This window comes from Diplotaxodon limnothrissa, linkage group LG18, assembly GCF_057381915.1.
Source record: "Diplotaxodon limnothrissa isolate DT_005_m linkage group LG18, D_limnothrissa_male_GT1.1, whole genome shotgun sequence".
NCBI lineage: Eukaryota > Metazoa > Chordata > Actinopteri > Cichliformes > Cichlidae > Diplotaxodon > Diplotaxodon limnothrissa.
Genome location: NC_140613.1, coordinates 30,418,001 through 30,440,172, shown reverse-complemented (window position 1 = coordinate 30,440,172; position 22,172 = coordinate 30,418,001).

The following is a 22,172-nucleotide window of genomic DNA, read 5'->3' as shown; positions in this document are numbered from 1 at the left end:
TCATCTAACAACACTGTCCCTGGTGAAATATGGATGGTATTGGTCAGCACCACACACCCTGGTGTAATGTGAATGGCCTTAGCCAACAACACTTGCCCTGGTGAAATGTGGATGGTATTGGCCAGCAGCACAGGCCCTGGTGTAATGTGAATGTCCTCAGCCAACACCACTGGCCCTGGTGTAATGTGGATGGCATCAGCCAGTATCACAGGCCCTGGTGAAATGAGGATGTATCACCCAGCAGCACAGGCCCTGGTGTGGTCAATATGCCCTCACAGGGAGCATTGTCCCTGGTGTAATGTGGATGGCCTCAGCCAACAACACTTTTTCTGGTGAAATGTGGATGGTATTGGCCAGCACCAAAGGCCCTGATGAAATGTGAATGTCCTCAGCCAACACCACTGAACCTGGTGTAATGTGGATGGCCTCAGCCATGACCACATGCCCTGGTGAAATGTAGTTGGCCTCAGCCATGACCACAGTCCCTGGTGAAATGTAAATGTCCTCAGCCAGTAGCAAAGGCCCTGTTGTAATGTGGATGGCCTCATCTAACAACACTGTCCCTGGTGAAATGTGGATGGTATTGGCCAGCAGCACAGGCCCTGGTGTAATATGAATGTCCTCAGCCAACACCACAGGCCCTGGTGAAATGTAGTTGGCCTCAGCCATGACCACAGGCCCTGGTGAAATGTAGTTGGCCTCAGCCATGACCACAGGCCCTGGTGAAATGTAAATGTCCTCAGCCAGTAGCACAGGCCCTGTTGTAATGTGGATGGCCTCATCTAACAACACTGTCCCTGGTGAAACATGGATGGTATTGATCAGGACAACACACCCTGGTGTAATGTGAATGGTCTTAACCAACAACACTTGCCTTGTTGAAATGTGGATGGTATTGGCCAGCACCACAGGCCCTGGTGTAATGTGACTGTCCTCAGCCAACACCACTGGCCCTGGTGTAATGTGGATGGCATCAGCCAGTATCACAGGCCCTGGTGAAATGAGGATGTATCACCCAGCAGCACAGGCCCTGGTGTGGTCAATATGGCCTCACAGGGAACACTGTCCCTGGTGTAATGTGGATGGCCTCAGCCAACAACACTTTTTCTGGTGAAATGTGGATGGTATTGGCCAGCACCACAGGCATTGTCGTAATGTGCATGTCCCCAGCCAACACCACTGGCCCTGGTGTAATGTGGATGGTATTGGCCAGCACCACAGGCCCTGGTGTAGTGTGAATGTCCTCAGCCAACACCACTGGCCCTGGTGTAATGTGGATGGCATCAGCCAGTATCAAAGGCCCTGGTGAAATGAGGATGTATCACCCAGCAGCACAGGCCCTGGCGTGGTCAATATGGCCTCAAAGGGAGCACTGTCCCTGGTGTAATGTGGATGACCTCAGCCAACAACACTTTTTCTGGTGAAATGTGGATGGTATTGGCCAGCACCACAGGCCCTGATGAAATGTGAATGTCCTCAGCCAACACCACTGAAACTGGTGTAATGTGGATGGCATCAGCCATGACCACAGGCCCTGGTGAAATGTAGTTGGCCTCAGCCATGACCACAGGCCCTGGTGAAATGTAAATGTCCTCAGCCAGTAGCACAGGCCCTGTTATAATGTGGATGGCCTCATCTAACAACACTGTCCCTGGTGAAATGTGGATGGTATTGGCCAGCAGCACAGGCCCTGGTGTAGTGTGAATGTCCTCAGCCAACACCACTGGCCCTGGTGTAATGTGGATGGCATCAGCCAGTATCACAGGCCCTGGTGAAATAAGGATGTATCACACAGCATCACAGGCCCTGGCGTGGTCAATATGGCCTCACAGGGAGCACTGTCCCTGGTGTAATGTGGATGGCCTCAGCCAGTAGCACAGGCCCTGTTGTAATGTGGATGGCCTCATCTAACAACACTGTCCCTGGTGAAATATGGATGGTATTGGTCAGCACCACACACCCTGGTGTAATGTGAATGGCCTTAGCCAACAACACTTGCCCTGGTGAAATGTGGATGGTATTGGCCAGCAGCACAGGCCCTGGTGTAATGTGAATGTCCTCAGCCAACACCACTGGCCCTGGTGTAATGTGGATGGAATCAGCCAGTATCACAGGCCCTGGTGAAATGAGGATGTATCACCCAGCAGCACAGGCCCTGGCGTGGTCAATATGGCCTCACAGGGAGCACTGTCCCTGGTGTAATGTGGATGGCCTCAGCCAACAACACTTTTTTCTGGTGAAATGTGGATGGTATTGGCCAGCACCACAGGACCTGGCGTAATGTGAATGTCCCCAGCCAACACCACTGGCCCTGGTGTAATGTGGATGGTATTGGCCAGCACCACAGGCCCTGGTGAAATGTGAATGTCCTCAGCCAACACCACTGGCCCAGGTGTAATGTCGATGGCATCAACGAGCAGCAGAGGCCCTGGTGGGGTGAAGATGGCCTCACAGGAAGCACTGTCCCTGGTGTAATGTGAATGGTAGAAGCTGGCATCAAAGACCGTGATGTAATGTGAATGGCCTCAGCCAACAACAGTGGCCCTGGTGAAATGTGGTTGATATTGGCCAGCACCACAGGCCCTGGTGTAATGTGGATGGCATCAGCCATGACCACAGGCCCTGGTGAAATGTAGTTGGCCTCAGCCATGACCACAGGCCCTGGTGAAATGTAAATGTCCTCAGCCAGTAGCAGAGGCCCTGTTGTAATGTGGATGGCTTCATCTAACAACACTGTCCCTGGTGAAACATGGATGGTATTGGTCAGCACCACACACCCTGGTGTAATGTGAATGGCCTTAGCCAACAACACTTGCCCTGTTGAAATGTGGATGGTATTGGCCAGCAGAACAGGCCCTGGTGTAATGTGACTGTCCTCAGCCAACACCACTGGCCCTGGTGTAATGTGGATGGCATCAGCCAGTATCACAGGCCCTGGTGAAATGAGGATGTATCACCCAGCAGCACAGGCCCTGGTGTGGTCAATATGGCCTCACAGGGAGCACTGTCCCTGGTGTAATGTGGATGGCCTCAGCCAACAACACTTTTTCTGGTGAAATGTGGATGGTATTGGCCAGCACCACAGGCCCTGATGAAATGTGAATGTCCTCAGCCAACACCACTGAAACTGGTGTAATGTGGATGGCATCAGCCATGACCACAGGCCCTGGTGAAATGTAGTTGGCCTCAGCCATGACCACAGGCCCTGGTGAAATGTAAATGTCCTCAGCCAGTAGCACAGGCCCTGTTGTAATGTGGATGGCCTCATCTAACAACACTGTCCCTGGTGAAATGTGGATGGTATTGGCCAGCAGCACAGGCCCTGGTGTAGTGTGAATGTCCTCAGCCAACACCACTGGCCCTGGTGTAATGTGGATGGCATCAGCCAGTATCACAGGCCCTGGTGAAATAAGGATGTATCACACAGCATCACAGGCCCTGGCGTGGTCAATATGGCCTCACAGGGAGCACTGTCCCTGGTGTAATGTGGATGGCCTCAGCCAGTAGCACAGGCCCTGTTGTAATGTGGATGGCCTCATCTAACAACACTGTCCCTGGTGAAATATGGATGGTATTGGTCAGCACCACACACCCTGGTGTAATGTGAATGGCCTTAGCCAACAACACTTGCCCTGGTGAAATGTGGATGGTATTGGCCAGCAGCACAGGCCCTGGTGTAATGTGAATGTCCTCAGCCAACACCACTGGCCCTGGTGTAATGTGGATGGCATCAGCCAGTATCACAGGCCCTGGTGAAATGAGGATGTATCACCCAGCAGCACAGGCCCTGGTGTGGTCAATATGCCCTCACAGGGAGCATTGTCCCTGGTGTAATGTGGATGGCCTCAGCCAACAACACTTTTTCTGGTGAAATGTGGATGGTATTGGCCAGCACCAAAGGCCCTGATGAAATGTGAATGTCCTCAGCCAACACCACTGAACCTGGTGTAATGTGGATGGCCTCAGCCATGACCACATGCCCTGGTGAAATGTAGTTGGCCTCAGCCATGACCACAGTCCCTGGTGAAATGTAAATGTCCTCAGCCAGTAGCAAAGGCCCTGTTGTAATGTGGATGGCCTCATCTAACAACACTGTCCCTGGTGAAATGTGGATGGTATTGGCCAGCAGCACAGGCCCTGGTGTAATATGAATGTCCTCAGCCAACACCACAGGCCCTGGTGAAATGTAGTTGGCCTCAGCCATGACCACAGGCCCTGGTGAAATGTAGTTGGCCTCAGCCATGACCACAGGCCCTGGTGAAATGTAAATGTCCTCAGCCAGTAGCACAGGCCCTGTTGTAATGTGGATGGCCTCATCTAACAACACTGTCCCTGGTGAAACATGGATGGTATTGATCAGGACAACACACCCTGGTGTAATGTGAATGGTCTTAACCAACAACACTTGCCTTGTTGAAATGTGGATGGTATTGGCCAGCACCACAGGCCCTGGTGTAATGTGACTGTCCTCAGCCAACACCACTGGCCCTGGTGTAATGTGGATGGCATCAGCCAGTATCACAGGCCCTGGTGAAATGAGGATGTATCACCCAGCAGCACAGGCCCTGGTGTGGTCAATATGGCCTCACAGGGAACACTGTCCCTGGTGTAATGTGGATGGCCTCAGCCAACAACACTTTTTCTGGTGAAATGTGGATGGTATTGGCCAGCACCACAGGCATTGTCGTAATGTGCATGTCCCCAGCCAACACCACTGGCCCTGGTGTAATGTGGATGGTATTGGCCAGCACCACAGGCCCTGGTGTAGTGTGAATGTCCTCAGCCAACACCACTGGCCCTGGTGTAATGTGGATGGCATCAGCCAGTATCACAGGCCCTGGTGAAATAAGGATGTATCACACAGCATCACAGGCCCTGGCGTGGTCAATATGGCCTCACAGAGAGCACTGTCCCTGGTGTAATGTGGATGGCCTCAGCCAGTAGCACAGGCCCTGTTGTAATGTGGATGGCCTCATCTAACAACACTGTCCCTGGTGAAATATGGATGGTATTGGTCAGCACCACACACCCTGGTGTAATGTGAATGGCCTTAGCCAACAACACTTGCCCTGGTGAAATGTGGATGGTATTGGCCAGCAGCACAGGCCCTGGTGTAATGTGAATGTCCTCAGCCAACACCACTGGCCCTGGTGTAATGTGGATGGCATCAGCCAGTATCACAGGCCCTGGTGAAATGAGGATGTATCACCCAGCAGCACAGTCCCTGGTGTGGTCAATATGCCCTCACAGGGAGCATTGTCCCTGGTGTAATGTGGATGGCCTCAGCCAACAACACTTTTTCTGGTGAAATGTGGATGGTATTGGCCAGCACCAAAGGCCCTGATGAAATGTGAATGTCCTCAGCCAACACCACTGAACCTGGTGTAATATGGATGGCATCAGCCATGACCACAGGCCCTGGTGAAATGTAGTTGGCCTCAGCCATGACCACAGGCCCTGGTGAAATGTAAATGTCCTCAGCCAGTAGCACAGGCCCTGTTGTAATGTGGATGGCCTCAACTAACAACACTGTCCCTGGTGAAATGTGGATGGTATTGGCCAACAGCACAGGTCCTGGTGTAATGTGAATGTCCTCAGCCAACACCACTGGCCCTGGTGTAATGTGGATGGTATTGGCCAGCACCACAGGCCCTGGTGTAATGTGAATGGTAGAAGCCGGCATCAAAGACCGTGATGTAATGCGAATGGCCTCAGCCAACAACAGTGGCCCTGGTGAAATCTGGTTGATATTGGCCAGCACCACTGGCCCTGGTGTAATGCGAATGGCCTCAGCCATGACCACAGGCCCTGGTGAAATGTAGTTGGCCTCAGCCATGACCACAGGCCCTGGTGAAATGTAAATGTCCTCAGCCAGTAGCACAGGCCCTGTTGTAATGTGGATGGCCTCATCTAACAACACTGTCCCTGGTGAAATATGGATGGTATTGGTCAGCACCACACACCCTGGTGTAATGTGAATGGCCTTAACCAACAACACTTGCCCTGGTGAAATGTGGATGGTATTGGCCATCACCACAGGCCCTGGTGTAATGTGACTGTCCTCAGCCAACACCACTGGCCCTGGTGTAATGTGGATGGCATCAGCCAGTATCACAGGCCCTGGTGAAATGAGGATGTATCACCCAGCAGCACAGGCCCTGGTGTGGTCAATATGCCCTCACAGGGAGCATTGTCCCTGGTGTAATGTGGATGGCCTCAGCCAACAACACTTTTTCTGGTGAAATGTGGATGGTATTGGCCAGCACCAAAGGCCCTGATGAAATGTGAATGTCCTCAGCCAACACCACTGAACCTGGTGTAATGTGGATGGCCTCAGCCATGACCACATGCCCTGGTGAAATGTAGTTGGCCTCAGCCATGACCACAGTCCCTGGTGAAATGTAAATGTCCTCAGCCAGTAGCAAAGGCCCTGTTGTAATGTGGATGGCCTCATCTAACAACACTGTCCCTGGTGAAATGTGGATGGTATTGGCCAGCAGCACAGGCCCTGGTGTAATATGAATGTCCTCAGCCAACACCACAGGCCCTGGTGAAATGTAGTTGGCCTCAGCCATGACCACAGGCCCTGGTGAAATGTAGTTGGCCTCAGCCATGACCACAGGCCCTGGTGAAATGTAAATGTCCTCAGCCAGTAGCACAGGCCCTGTTGTAATGTGGATGGCCTCATCTAACAACACTGTCCCTGGTGAAACATGGATGGTATTGATCAGGACAACACACCCTGGTGTAATGTGAATGGTCTTAACCAACAACACTTGCCTTGTTGAAATGTGGATGGTATTGGCCAGCACCACAGGCCCTGGTGTAATGTGACTGTCCTCAGCCAACACCACTGGCCCTGGTGTAATGTGGATGGCATCAGCCAGTATCACAGGCCCTGGTGAAATGAGGATGTATCACCCAGCAGCACAGGCCCTGGTGTGGTCAATATGGCCTCACAGGGAACACTGTCCCTGGTGTAATGTGGATGGCCTCAGCCAACAACACTTTTTCTGGTGAAATGTGGATGGTATTGGCCAGCACCACAGGCATTGTCGTAATGTGCATGTCCCCAGCCAACACCACTGGCCCTGGTGTAATGTGGATGGTATTGGCCAGCACCACAGGCCCTGGTGTAGTGTGAATGTCCTCAGCCAACACCACTGGCCCTGGTGTAATGTGGATGGCATCAGCCAGTATCACAGGCCCTGGTGAAATAAGGATGTATCACACAGCATCACAGGCCCTGGCGTGGTCAATATGGCCTCACAGAGAGCACTGTCCCTGATGTAATGTGGATGGCCTCAGCCAGTAGCACAGGCCCTGTTGTAATGTGGATGGCCTCATCTAACAACACTGTCCCTGGTGAAATATGGATGGTATTGGTCAGCACCACACACCCTGGTGTAATGTGAATGGCCTTAGCCAACAACACTTGCCCTGGTGAAATGTGGATGGTATTGGCCAGCAGCACAGGCCCTGGTGTAATGTGAATGTCCTCAGCCAACACCACTGGCCCTGGTGTAATGTGGATGGCATCAGCCAGTATCACAGGCCCTGGTGAAATGAGGATGTATCACCCAGCAGCACAGTCCCTGGTGTGGTCAATATGCCCTCACAGGGAGCATTGTCCCTGGTGTAATGTGGATGGCCTCAGCCAACAACACTTTTTCTGGTGAAATGTGGATGGTATTGGCCAGCACCAAAGGCCCTGATGAAATGTGAATGTCCTCAGCCAACACCACTGAACCTGGTGTAATATGGATGGCATCAGCCATGACCACAGGCCCTGGTGAAATGTAGTTGGCCTCAGCCATGACCACAGGCCCTGGTGAAATGTAAATGTCCTCAGCCAGTAGCACAGGCCCTGTTGTAATGTGGATGGCCTCAACTAACAACACTGTCCCTGGTGAAATGTGGATGGTATTGGCCAACAGCACAGGTCCTGGTGTAATGTGAATGTCCTCAGCCAACACCACTGGCCCTGGTGTAATGTGGATGGTATTGGCCAGCACCACAGGCCCTGGTGTAATGTGAATGGTAGAAGCCGGCATCAAAGACCGTGATGTAATGCGAATGGCCTCAGCCAACAACAGTGGCCCTGGTGAAATCTGGTTGATATTGGCCAGCACCACTGGCCCTGGTGTAATGCGAATGGCCTCAGCCATGACCACAGGCCCTGGTGAAATGTAGTTGGCCTCAGCCATGACCACAGGCCCTGGTGAAATGTAAATGTCCTCAGCCAGTAGCACAGGCCCTGTTGTAATGTGGATGGCCTCATCTAACAACACTGTCCCTGGTGAAATATGGATGGTATTGGTCAGCACCACACACCCTGGTGTAATGTGAATGGCCTTAACCAACAACACTTGCCCTGGTGAAATGTGGATGGTATTGGCCATCACCACAGGCCCTGGTGTAATGTGACTGTCCTCAGCCAACACCACTGGCCCTGGTGTAATGTGGATGGCATCAGCCAGTATCACAGGCCCTGGTGAAATGAGGATGTATCACCCAGCAGCACAGGCCCTGGTGTGGTCAATATGTCCTCACAGGGAGCACTGTCCCTGGTGTAATGTGGATGGCCTCAGCCAACAACACTTTTTCTGGTGAAATGTGGATGGTATTGGCCAGCACCACAGGCCCTGTCGTAATGTGCATGTCCCCAGCCAACACCACTGGCCCTGGTGTAATGTGGATGGTATTGGCTAGCACCACAGGCCCAGGTGAAATGTGAATGTCCTCAGCCAACACCACTGGCCCTGGTGTAATGTGGATGGCATCAGCTATGACCACAGGCCTGGTGAAATGTAGTTGGCCTCAGCCATGACCACAGGCCCTGGTGAAATGTAAATGTCCTCAGCCAGTAGCACAGGCCCTGTTGTAATGTGGATGGCCTCACCTAACAACACTGTCCCTGGTGAAATATGGATGGTATTGGTCAGCACCACACACCTTGGTGTAATGTGAATGGCCTTAGCCAACAACACTGGCCCTGGTGAAATGTACATGATATCTGTCAGCACCCCAGGCCCAGGTGTAATGTGGATGGCATCAACGACCAGCAGAGGCCCTGGTGGGGTGAAGATGGCCTCACAGGAAGCACTGTCCCTGGTGTAATGTGGATGGTAGGAGCCGGCATCACAGACGGTGATGTAATGTTAATGGCCTCAGCCAACAACAGTGTCCATGGTGAAATGTGGTTGATATTGGCCAGCACCACTGGCCCTGGTGTAATGTGGATGGCCTCAGCCATGACCACAGTCCCTGGTGAAATGTAAATGTCCTCAGCCAGTAGCAAAGGCCCTGTTGTAATGTGGATGGCCTCATCTAACAACACTGTCCCTGGTGAAATGTGGATGGTATTGGCCAGCAGCACAGGCCCTGGTGTAATATGAATGTCCTCAGCCAACACCACAGGCCCTGGTGAAATGTAGTTGGCCTCAGCCATGACCACAGGCCCTGGTGAAATGTAGTTGGCCTCAGCCATGACCACAGGCCCTGGTGAAATGTAAATGTCCTCAGCCAGTAGCACAGGCCCTGTTGTAATGTGGATGGCCTCATCTAACAACACTGTCCCTGGTGAAACATGGATGGTATTGATCAGGACAACACACCCTGGTGTAATGTGAATGGTCTTAACCAACAACACTTGCCTTGTTGAAATGTGGATGGTATTGGCCAGCACCACAGGCCCTGGTGTAATGTGACTGTCCTCAGCCAACACCACTGGCCCTGGTGTAATGTGGATGGCATCAGCCAGTATCACAGGCCCTGGTGAAATGAGGATGTATCACCCAGCAGCACAGGCCCTGGTGTGGTCAATATGGCCTCACAGGGAACACTGTCCCTGGTGTAATGTGGATGGCCTCAGCCAACAACACTTTTTCTGGTGAAATGTGGATGGTATTGGCCAGCACCACAGGCATTGTCGTAATGTGCATGTCCCCAGCCAACACCACTGGCCCTGGTGTAATGTGGATGGTATTGGCCAGCACCACAGGCCCTGGTGTAGTGTGAATGTCCTCAGCCAACACCACTGGCCCTGGTGTAATGTGGATGGCATCAGCCAGTATCACAGGCCCTGGTGAAATAAGGATGTATCACACAGCATCACAGGCCCTGGCGTGGTCAATATGGCCTCACAGAGAGCACTGTCCCTGGTGTAATGTGGATGGCCTCAGCCAGTAGCACAGGCCCTGTTGTAATGTGGATGGCCTCATCTAACAACACTGTCCCTGGTGAAATATGGATGGTATTGGTCAGCACCACACACCCTGGTGTAATGTGAATGGCCTTAGCCAACAACACTTGCCCTGGTGAAATGTGGATGGTATTGGCCAGCAGCACAGGCCCTGGTGTAATGTGAATGTCCTCAGCCAACACCACTGGCCCTGGTGTAATGTGGATGGCATCAGCCAGTATCACAGGCCCTGGTGAAATGAGGATGTATCACCCAGCAGCACAGTCCCTGGTGTGGTCAATATGCCCTCACAGGGAGCATTGTCCCTGGTGTAATGTGGATGGCCTCAGCCAACAACACTTTTTCTGGTGAAATGTGGATGGTATTGGCCAGCACCAAAGGCCCTGATGAAATGTGAATGTCCTCAGCCAACACCACTGAACCTGGTGTAATATGGATGGCATCAGCCATGACCACAGGCCCTGGTGAAATGTAGTTGGCCTCAGCCATGACCACAGGCCCTGGTGAAATGTAAATGTCCTCAGCCAGTAGCACAGGCCCTGTTGTAATGTGGATGGCCTCAACTAACAACACTGTCCCTGGTGAAATGTGGATGGTATTGGCCAACAGCACAGGTCCTGGTGTAATGTGAATGTCCTCAGCCAACACCACTGGCCCTGGTGTAATGTGGATGGTATTGGCCAGCACCACAGGCCCTGGTGTAATGTGAATGGTAGAAGCCGGCATCAAAGACCGTGATGTAATGCGAATGGCCTCAGCCAACAACAGTGGCCCTGGTGAAATCTGGTTGATATTGGCCAGCACCACTGGCCCTGGTGTAATGCGAATGGCCTCAGCCATGACCACAGGCCCTGGTGAAATGTAGTTGGCCTCAGCCATGACCACAGGCCCTGGTGAAATGTAAATGTCCTCAGCCAGTAGCACAGGCCCTGTTGTAATGTGGATGGCCTCATCTAACAACACTGTCCCTGGTGAAATATGGATGGTATTGGTCAGCACCACACACCCTGGTGTAATGTGAATGGCCTTAACCAACAACACTTGCCCTGGTGAAATGTGGATGGTATTGGCCATCACCACAGGCCCTGGTGTAATGTGACTGTCCTCAGCCAACACCACTGGCCCTGGTGTAATGTGGATGGCATCAGCCAGTATCACAGGCCCTGGTGAAATGAGGATGTATCACCCAGCAGCACAGGCCCTGGTGTGGTCAATATGCCCTCACAGGGAGCATTGTCCCTGGTGTAATGTGGATGGCCTCAGCCAACAACACTTTTTCTGGTGAAATGTGGATGGTATTGGCCAGCACCAAAGGCCCTGATGAAATGTGAATGTCCTCAGCCAACACCACTGAACCTGGTGTAATGTGGATGGCCTCAGCCATGACCACATGCCCTGGTGAAATGTAGTTGGCCTCAGCCATGACCACAGTCCCTGGTGAAATGTAAATGTCCTCAGCCAGTAGCAAAGGCCCTGTTGTAATGTGGATGGCCTCATCTAACAACACTGTCCCTGGTGAAATGTGGATGGTATTGGCCAGCAGCACAGGCCCTGGTGTAATATGAATGTCCTCAGCCAACACCACAGGCCCTGGTGAAATGTAGTTGGCCTCAGCCATGACCACAGGCCCTGGTGAAATGTAGTTGGCCTCAGCCATGACCACAGGCCCTGGTGAAATGTAAATGTCCTCAGCCAGTAGCACAGGCCCTGTTGTAATGTGGATGGCCTCATCTAACAACACTGTCCCTGGTGAAACATGGATGGTATTGATCAGGACAACACACCCTGGTGTAATGTGAATGGTCTTAACCAACAACACTTGCCTTGTTGAAATGTGGATGGTATTGGCCAGCACCACAGGCCCTGGTGTAATGTGACTGTCCTCAGCCAACACCACTGGCCCTGGTGTAATGTGGATGGCATCAGCCAGTATCACAGGCCCTGGTGAAATGAGGATGTATCACCCAGCAGCACAGGCCCTGGTGTGGTCAATATGGCCTCACAGGGAACACTGTCCCTGGTGTAATGTGGATGGCCTCAGCCAACAACACTTTTTCTGGTGAAATGTGGATGGTATTGGCCAGCACCACAGGCATTGTCGTAATGTGCATGTCCCCAGCCAACACCACTGGCCCTGGTGTAATGTGGATGGTATTGGCCAGCACCACAGGCCCTGGTGTAGTGTGAATGTCCTCAGCCAACACCACTGGCCCTGGTGTAATGTGGATGGCATCAGCCAGTATCACAGGCCCTGGTGAAATAAGGATGTATCACACAGCATCACAGGCCCTGGCGTGGTCAATATGGCCTCACAGAGAGCACTGTCCCTGGTGTAATGTGGATGGCCTCAGCCAGTAGCACAGGCCCTGTTGTAATGTGGATGGCCTCATCTAACAACACTGTCCCTGGTGAAATATGGATGGTATTGGTCAGCACCACACACCCTGGTGTAATGTGAATGGCCTTAGCCAACAACACTTGCCCTGGTGAAATGTGGATGGTATTGGCCAGCAGCACAGGCCCTGGTGTAATGTGAATGTCCTCAGCCAACACCACTGGCCCTGGTGTAATGTGGATGGCATCAGCCAGTATCACAGGCCCTGGTGAAATGAGGATGTATCACCCAGCAGCACAGTCCCTGGTGTGGTCAATATGCCCTCACAGGGAGCATTGTCCCTGGTGTAATGTGGATGGCCTCAGCCAACAACACTTTTTCTGGTGAAATGTGGATGGTATTGGCCAGCACCAAAGGCCCTGATGAAATGTGAATGTCCTCAGCCAACACCACTGAACCTGGTGTAATATGGATGGCATCAGCCATGACCACAGGCCCTGGTGAAATGTAGTTGGCCTCAGCCATGACCACAGGCCCTGGTGAAATGTAAATGTCCTCAGCCAGTAGCACAGGCCCTGTTGTAATGTGGATGGCCTCAACTAACAACACTGTCCCTGGTGAAATGTGGATGGTATTGGCCAACAGCACAGGTCCTGGTGTAATGTGAATGTCCTCAGCCAACACCACTGGCCCTGGTGTAATGTGGATGGTATTGGCCAGCACCACAGGCCCTGGTGTAATGTGAATGGTAGAAGCCGGCATCAAAGACCGTGATGTAATGCGAATGGCCTCAGCCAACAACAGTGGCCCTGGTGAAATCTGGTTGATATTGGCCAGCACCACTGGCCCTGGTGTAATGCGAATGGCCTCAGCCATGACCACAGGCCCTGGTGAAATGTAGTTGGCCTCAGCCATGACCACAGGCCCTGGTGAAATGTAAATGTCCTCAGCCAGTAGCACAGGCCCTGTTGTAATGTGGATGGCCTCATCTAACAACACTGTCCCTGGTGAAATATGGATGGTATTGGTCAGCACCACACACCCTGGTGTAATGTGAATGGCCTTAACCAACAACACTTGCCCTGGTGAAATGTGGATGGTATTGGCCATCACCACAGGCCCTGGTGTAATGTGACTGTCCTCAGCCAACACCACTGGCCCTGGTGTAATGTGGATGGCATCAGCCAGTATCACAGGCCCTGGTGAAATGAGGATGTATCACCCAGCAGCACAGGCCCTGGTGTGGTCAATATGTCCTCACAGGGAGCACTGTCCCTGGTGTAATGTGGATGGCCTCAGCCAACAACACTTTTTCTGGTGAAATGTGGATGGTATTGGCCAGCACCACAGGCCCTGTCGTAATGTGCATGTCCCCAGCCAACACCACTGGCCCTGGTGTAATGTGGATGGTATTGGCTAGCACCACAGGCCCAGGTGAAATGTGAATGTCCTCAGCCAACACCACTGGCCCTGGTGTAATGTGGATGGCATCAGCTATGACCACAGGCCTGGTGAAATGTAGTTGGCCTCAGCCATGACCACAGGCCCTGGTGAAATGTAAATGTCCTCAGCCAGTAGCACAGGCCCTGTTGTAATGTGGATGGCCTCACCTAACAACACTGTCCCTGGTGAAATATGGATGGTATTGGTCAGCACCACACACCTTGGTGTAATGTGAATGGCCTTAGCCAACAACACTGGCCCTGGTGAAATGTACATGATATCTGTCAGCACCCCAGGCCCAGGTGTAATGTGGATGGCATCAACGACCAGCAGAGGCCCTGGTGGGGTGAAGATGGCCTCACAGGAAGCACTGTCCCTGGTGTAATGTGGATGGTAGGAGCCGGCATCACAGACGGTGATGTAATGTTAATGGCCTCAGCCAACAACAGTGTCCATGGTGAAATGTGGTTGATATTGGCCAGCACCACTGGCCCTGGTGTAATGTGGATGGCATCAGCCATGACCACAGGCCCTGGTGAAATGTAGTTGGCCTCAGCCATGACCACAGGCCCTGGTGAAATGTAAATGTCCTCAGCCAGTAGCACAGGCCCTGTTGTAATGTGAATGTCCTAAGCCAGTAGCAGAGGCCCTTGCGAATTGTGGATGTCATCAGCCAGCAACACAAGCCCTGGTGAAATGTGGATGGTATCATCGAGTAGCACGGGCCCTGGTGTAATGTGGATGGCCTTATCCAGCACAACAGGCCCTGGTGTAGTGATGATGGCCTCTTAGGAAGAACTGTCCTTGGTGTAATTTGGATGGCCTCATCCAACAGTACGGGCCTTGGTGTGGTGAAGATGGCCTCATCCAGCACCACATGCCCTGGCGTAATGTGAAAGTCTACAGTTAGTAGCACAGGCCCTTGCGTATTGTGGAACGCATCAGCCAGGAACACAAGCCCTGGTGAAATGTGGATGGTATTGGTCAACACCACACACCCTGGTGTAATGTGAATGGCCTTAGCCAACAACACTTGCCCTGGTGAAATGTGGATGGTATTGGCCAACAACACTTGCCCTGGTGTAATGTGGATGGTATTGGCCAGCACCACAGGCCCTGGTGAAATGTGAATGTCCTCAGCCAACACCACTGACACTGTGTAATGTGGATGGCATCAGCCATGACCACAGGCCCTGGTGAATTGTAGTTGGCCTCAGCCATGACCACAGGCCCTGGTGAAATGTGAATGTCCTCAGCCAGTAGCACAGACCCTGTTGTAATGTGGATGGCCTCATCTAACAACACTGTCCCTGGTGAAATATGGATGGTATTGGTCGGCACCACACACCCTGGTGTAATGTGAATGGCCTTAGCCAACAACACTTGCCCTGGTGAAATGTTGATGGTATTGGCCAGCAGCACAGGCCCTGGTGTAATGTGAATGTCCTCAGCCAACACCACTGGCCCTGGCATGGTCAATATGGCCTCACAGGGAGCACTGTCCCTGGTGTAATGTGAATGGTAGAAGCCGGCATCAAAGACCGTGATGTAATGTGAATGGCCTCAGCCAACAACAGTGGCCCTGGTGAAATGTGGTTGATATTGGCCAGCACCACTGGCCCTGGTGTAATGTAGTTGGCCTCAGCCATGACCACAGGCCCTGGTGAAATGTAAATGTCCTCAGCCAGTAGCACAGGCCCTGTTGTAATGTGGATGGCCTCATCTAACAACACTGTCCCTGGTGAAACATGGATGGTATTGGTCAGCACCACACACCCTGGTGTAATGTGAATGGCCTTAGCCAACAACACTTGCCCTGTTGAAATGTGGATGGTATTGGCCAGCAGAACAGGCCCTGGTGTAATGTGACTGTCCTCAGCCAACACCACTGGCCCTGGTGTAATGTGGATGGCATCAGCCAGTATCAAAGGCCCTGGTGAAATGAGGATGTATCACCCAGCAGCACAGGCCCTGGTGTGGTCAATATGGCCTCAAAGGGAGCACTGTCCCTGGTGTAATGTGGATGACCTCAGCCAACAACACTTTTTCTGGTGAAATGTGGATGGTATTGGCCAGCACCACAGGCCCTGATGAAATGTGAATGTCCTCAGCCAACACCACTGAAACTGGTGTAATGTGGATGGCATCAGCCATGACCACAGGCCCTGGTGAAATGTAGTTGGCCTCAGCCATGACCACAGGCCCTGGTGAAATGTAAATGTCCTCAGCCAGTAGCACAGGCCCTGTTGTAATGTGGATGGCCTCACCTAACAACACTGTCCCTGGTGAAATGTGGATGCTATTGGCCAGCAGCACAGGCCCTGGTGTAGTGTGAATGTCCTCAGCCAACACCACTGGCCCTGGTGTAATGTGGATGGCATCAGCCAGTATCACAGGCCCTGGTGAAATAAGGATGTATCACACAGCATCACAGGCCCTGGCGTGGTCAATATGGCCTCACAGGGAGCACTGTCCCTGGTGTAATGTGGATGGCCTCAGCCAACAACACTTTTTTTCTGGTGAAATGTGGATGGTATTGGCCAGCACCACAGGCCCTGGCGTAATGTGAATGTCCCCAGCCAACACCACTGGCCCTGGTGTAATGTGGATGGTATTGGCCAGCACCACAGGCCCTGGTGAAATGTGAATGTCCTCAGCCAACACCACTGGCCCTGGTGTCATGTGGATGGCATCAGCCATGACCACAGGCCCTGGTGAAATGTAAATGCCCTCAGCCAGTAGCACAGGCCCTGTTGTAATGTGGATGGCCTCATCTAACAACACTGTCCCTGGTGAAATATGGATGGTATTGGTCAGCACCACACACCCTGGCGTAATGTGAATGGCCTTAGCCAACACCACTGGCCCTGGTGTAATGTGGATGGCATCAGCTATGACCACAGGCCCTGGTGAAATGTAGTTGGCCTCAGCCATGACCACAGGCCCTGGTGAAATGTAAATGTCCTCAGCCAGTAGCACAGGCCCTGTTGTAATGTGGATGGCCTCATCTAACAACACTGTCCCTGGTGAAATATGGATGGTATTGGTCAGCACCACACATCTTGGTGTAATGTGAATGGCCTTAGCCAACACCACTGGCCCTGGTGAAATGTGCATGATATCTGTCAGCACCCGAGGCCCAGGTGTAATGTCGATGGCATCAACGAGCAGCAGAGGCCCTGGTGGGGTGAAGATGGCCTCACAGGAAGCACTGTCCCTGGTGTAATGTGAATGGTAGAAGCCGGCATCACAGACCGTGATGTAATGTGAATGGCCTCAGCCAACAACAGTGGCCCTGGTGAAATGTGGTTGATATTGGCCAGCACCACAGGCCCTGGTGTAATGTGGATGGCATCAGCCATGACCACAGGCCCTGGTGAAATGTAGTTGGCCTCAGCCATGACCACAGGCCCTGGTGAAATGTAAATGTCCTCAGCCAGTAGCAAAGGCCCTGTTGTAATGTGGATGGCCTCATCTAACAACACTGTCCCTGGTGAAACATGGATGGTATTGGTCAGCACCACACACCCTGGTGTAATGTGAATGGCCTTAGCCAACAACACTTGCCCTGTTGAAATGTGGATGGTATTGGCCAGCAGAACAGGCCCTGGTGTAATGTGACTGTCCTCAGCCAACACCACTGGCCCTGGTGTAATGTGGATGGCATCAGCCAGTATCACAGGCCCTGGTGAAATGAGGATGTATCACCCAGCAGCACAGGCCCTGGTGTGGTCAATATGGCCTCACAGGGAGCACTGTCCCTGATGTAATGTGGATGGCCTCAGCCAACAGCACTTTTTCTGGTGAAATGTGGATGGTATTGGCCAGCACCACAGGCCCTGTCGTAATGTGCATGTCCCCAGCCAACACCACTGGCCCTGGTGTAATGTGGATGGTATTGGCCAGCACCACAGGCCCAGGTGAAATGTGAATGTCCTCAGCCAACACCACTGGCCCTGGTGTAATGTGGATGGCATCAGCTATGACCACAGGCCCTGGTGAAATGTAGTTGGCCTCAGCCATGACCACAGGCCCTGGTGAAATGTAAATGTCCTCAGCCATGACCACAGGCCCTGGTGAAATGTAAATGTCCTCAGCCAGTAGCACAGGCCCTGTTGTAATGTGGATGGCCTCATCTAACAACACTGTCCCTGGTGAAATATGGATGGTATTGGTCAGCACCACACATCTTGGTGTAATGTGAATGGCCTTAGCCAACACCACTGGCCCTGGTGAAATGTGCATGATATCTGTCAGCACCCCAGGCCCAGGTGTAATGTCGATGGCATCAACAAGCAGCAGAGGCCCTGGTGGGGTGAAGATGGCCTCACAGGAAGCACTGTCCCTGGTGTAATGTGAATGGTAGAAGCCGGCATCAAAGACCGTGATGTAATGTGAATGGCCTCAGCCAACAACAGTGGCCCTGGTGAAATGTGGTTGATATTGGCCAGCACCACTGGCCCTGGTGTAATGTAGTTGGCCTCAGCCATGACCACAGGCCCTGGTGAAATGTAAATGTCCTCAGCCAGTAGCACAGGCCCTGTTGTAATGTGGATGGCCTCATCTAACAACACTGTCCCTGGTGAAACATGGATGGTATTGGTCAGCACCACACACCCTGGTCTAATGTGAATGGCCTTAGCCAACAACACTTGCCCTGTTGAAATGTGGATGGTATTGGCCAGCAGAACAGGCCCTGGTGTAATGTGACTGTCCTCAGCCAACACCACTGGCCCTGGTGTAATGTGGATGGCATCAGCCAGTATCACAGGCCCTGGTGAAATGAGGATGTATCACCCAGCAGCACAGGCCCTGGTGTGGTCAATATGGCCTCACAGGGAGCACTGTCCCTGGTGTAATGTGGATGGCCTCAGCCAACAACACTTTTTCTGGTGAAATGTGGATGGTATTGGCCAGCACCACAGGCCCTGATGAAATGTGAATGTCCTCAGCCAACACCACTGAAACTGGTGTAATGTGGATGGCATCAGCCATGACCACAGGCCCTGGTGAAATGTAGTTGGCCTCAGCCATGACCACAGGCCCTGGTGAAATGTAAATGTCCTCAGCCAGTAGCACAGGCCCTGTTGTAATGTGGATGGCCTCATCTAACAACACTGTCCCTGGTGAAATGTGGATGGTATTGGCCAGCAGCACAGGCCCTGGTGTAGTGTGAATGTCCTCCGCCAACACCACTGGCCCTGGTGTAATGTGGATGGCATCAGCCAGTATCACAGGCCCTGGTGAAATAAGGATGTATCACACAGCATCACAGGCCCTGGCGTGGTCAATATGGCCTCACAGGGAGCACTGTCCCTGGTGTAATGTGGATGGCCTCAGCCAGTAGCACAGGCCCTGTTGTAATGTGGATGGCCTCATCTAACAACACTGTCCCTGGTGAAATATGGATGGTATTGGTCAGCACCACACACCCTGGTGTAATGTGAATGGCCTTAACCAACAACACTTGCCCTGGTGAAATGTGGATGGTATTGGCCAGCAGCACAGGCCCTGGTGTAATGTGAATGTCCTCAGCCAACACCACTGGCCCTGGTGTAATGTGGATGGAATCAGCCAGTATCACAGGCCCTGGTGAAATGAGGATGTATCACCCAGCAGCACAGGCCCTGGCGTGGTCAATATGGCCTCACAGGGAGCACTGTCCCTGGTGTAATGTGGATGGCCTCAGCCAACAACACTTTTTTCTGGTGAAATGTGGATGGTATTGGCCAGCACCACAGGCCCTGGCGTAATGTGAATGTCCCCAGCCAACACCACTGGCCCTGGTGTAATGTGGATGGTATTGGCCAGCACCACAGGCCCTGGTGAAATGTGAATGTCCTCAGCCAACACCACTGGCCCTGGTGTAATGTGGATGGCATCAGCCATGACCACAGGCCCTGGTGAAATGTAAATGTCCTCAGCCAGTAGCACAGGCCCTGTTGTAATGTGGATGGCCTCATCTAACAACACTGTCCCTGGTGAAATATGGATGGTATTGGTCAGCACCACACACCCAGGCGTAATGTGAATGGCCTTAGCCAACACCACTGGCCCTGGTGTAATGTGGATGGCATCAGCTATGACCACAGGCCCTGGTGAAATGTAGTTGGCCTCAGCCATGACCACAGGCCCTGGTGAAATGTAAATGTCCTCAGCCAGTAGCACAGGCCCTGTTGTAATGTGGATGGCCTCATCTAACAACACTGTCCCTGGTGAAATATGGATGGTATTGGTCAGCACCACACATCTTGGTGTAATGTGAATGGCCTTAGCCAACACCACTGGCCCTGGTGAAATGTGCATGATATCTGTCAGCACCCGAGGCCCAGGTGTAATGTCGATGGCATCAACGAGCAGCAGAGGCCCTGGTGGGGTGAAGATGGCCTCACAGGAAGCACTGTCCCTGGTGTAATGTGAATGGTAGAAGCTGGCATCAAAGACCGTGATGTAATGTGAATGGCCTCAGCCAACAACAGTGGCCCTGGTGAAATGTGGTTGATATTGGCCAGCACCACAGGCCCTGGTGTAATGTGGATGGCATCAGCCATGACCACAGGCCCTGGTGAAATGTAGTTGGCCTCAGCCATGACCACAGGCCCTGGTGAAATGTAAATGTCCTCAGCCAGTAGCAGAGGCCCTGTTGTAATGTGGATGGCTTCATCTAACAACACTGTCCCTGGTGAAACATGGATGGTATTGGTCAGCACCACACACCCTGGTGTAATGTGAATGGCCTTAGCCAACAACACTTGCCCTGTTGAAATGTGGATGGTATTGGCCAGCAGAACAGGCCCTGGTGTAATGTGACTGTCCTCAGCCAACACCACTGGCCCTGGTGTAATGTGGATGGCATCAGCCAGTATCACAGGCCCTGGTGAAATGAGGATGTATCACCCAGCAGCACAGGCCCTGGTGTGGTCAATATGGCCTCACAGGGAGCACTGTCCCTGGTGTAATGTGGATGGCCTCAGCCAACAACACTTTTTCTGGTGAAATGTGGATGGTATTGGCCAGCACCACAGGCCCTGATGAAATGTGAATGTCCTCAGCCAACACCACTGAAACTGGTGTAATGTGGATGGCATCAGCCATGACCACAGGCCCTGGTGAAATGTAGTTGGCCTCAGCCATGACCACAGGCCCTGGTGAAATGTAAATGTCCTCAGCCAGTAGCACAGGCCCTGTTGTAATGTGGATGGCCTCATCTAACAACACTGTCCCTGGTGAAATGTGGATGGTATTGGCCAGCAGCACAGGCCCTGGTGTAGTGTGAATGTCCTCAGCCAACACCACTGGCCCTGGTGTAATGTGGATGGCATCAGCCAGTATCACAGGCCCTGGTGAAATAAGGATGTATCACACAGCATCACAGGCCCTGGCGTGGTCAATATGGCCTCACAGGGAGCACTGTCCCTGGTGTAATGTGGATGGCCTCAGCCAGTAGCACAGGCCCTGTTGTAATGTGGATGGCCTCATCTAACAACACTGTCCCTGGTGAAATATGGATGGTATTGGTCAGCACCACACACCCTGGTGTAATGTAAATGGCCTTAGCCAACAACACTTGCCCTGGTGAAATGTGGATGGTATTGGCCAGCAGCACAGGCCCTGGTGTAATGTGAATGTCCTCAGCCAACACCACTGGCCCTGGTGTAATGTGGATGGCATCAGCCAGTATCACAGGCCCTGGTGAAATGAGGATGTATCACCCAGCAGCACAGGCCCTGGTGTGGTCAATATGCCCTCACAGGGAGCATTGTCCCTGGTGTAATGTGGATGGCCTCAGCCAACAACACTTTTTCTGGTGAAATGTGGATGGTATTGGCCAGCACCAAAGGCCCTGATGAAATGTGAATGTCCTCAGCCAACACCACTGAACCTGGTGTAATGTGGATGGCCTCAGCCATGACCACAGGCCCTGGTGAAATGTAGTTGGCCTCAGCCATGACCACAGTCCCTGGTGAAATGTAAATGTCCTCAGCCAGTAGCAAAGGCCCTGTTGTAATGTGGATGGCCTCATCTAACAACACTGTCCCTGGTGAAATGTGGATGGTATTGGCCAGCAGCACAGGCCCTGGTGTAATATGAATGTCCTCAGCCAACACCACAGACCCTGGTGAAATGTAGTTGGCCTCAGCCATGACCACAGGCCCTGGTGAAATGTAAATGTCCTCAGCCAGTAGCACA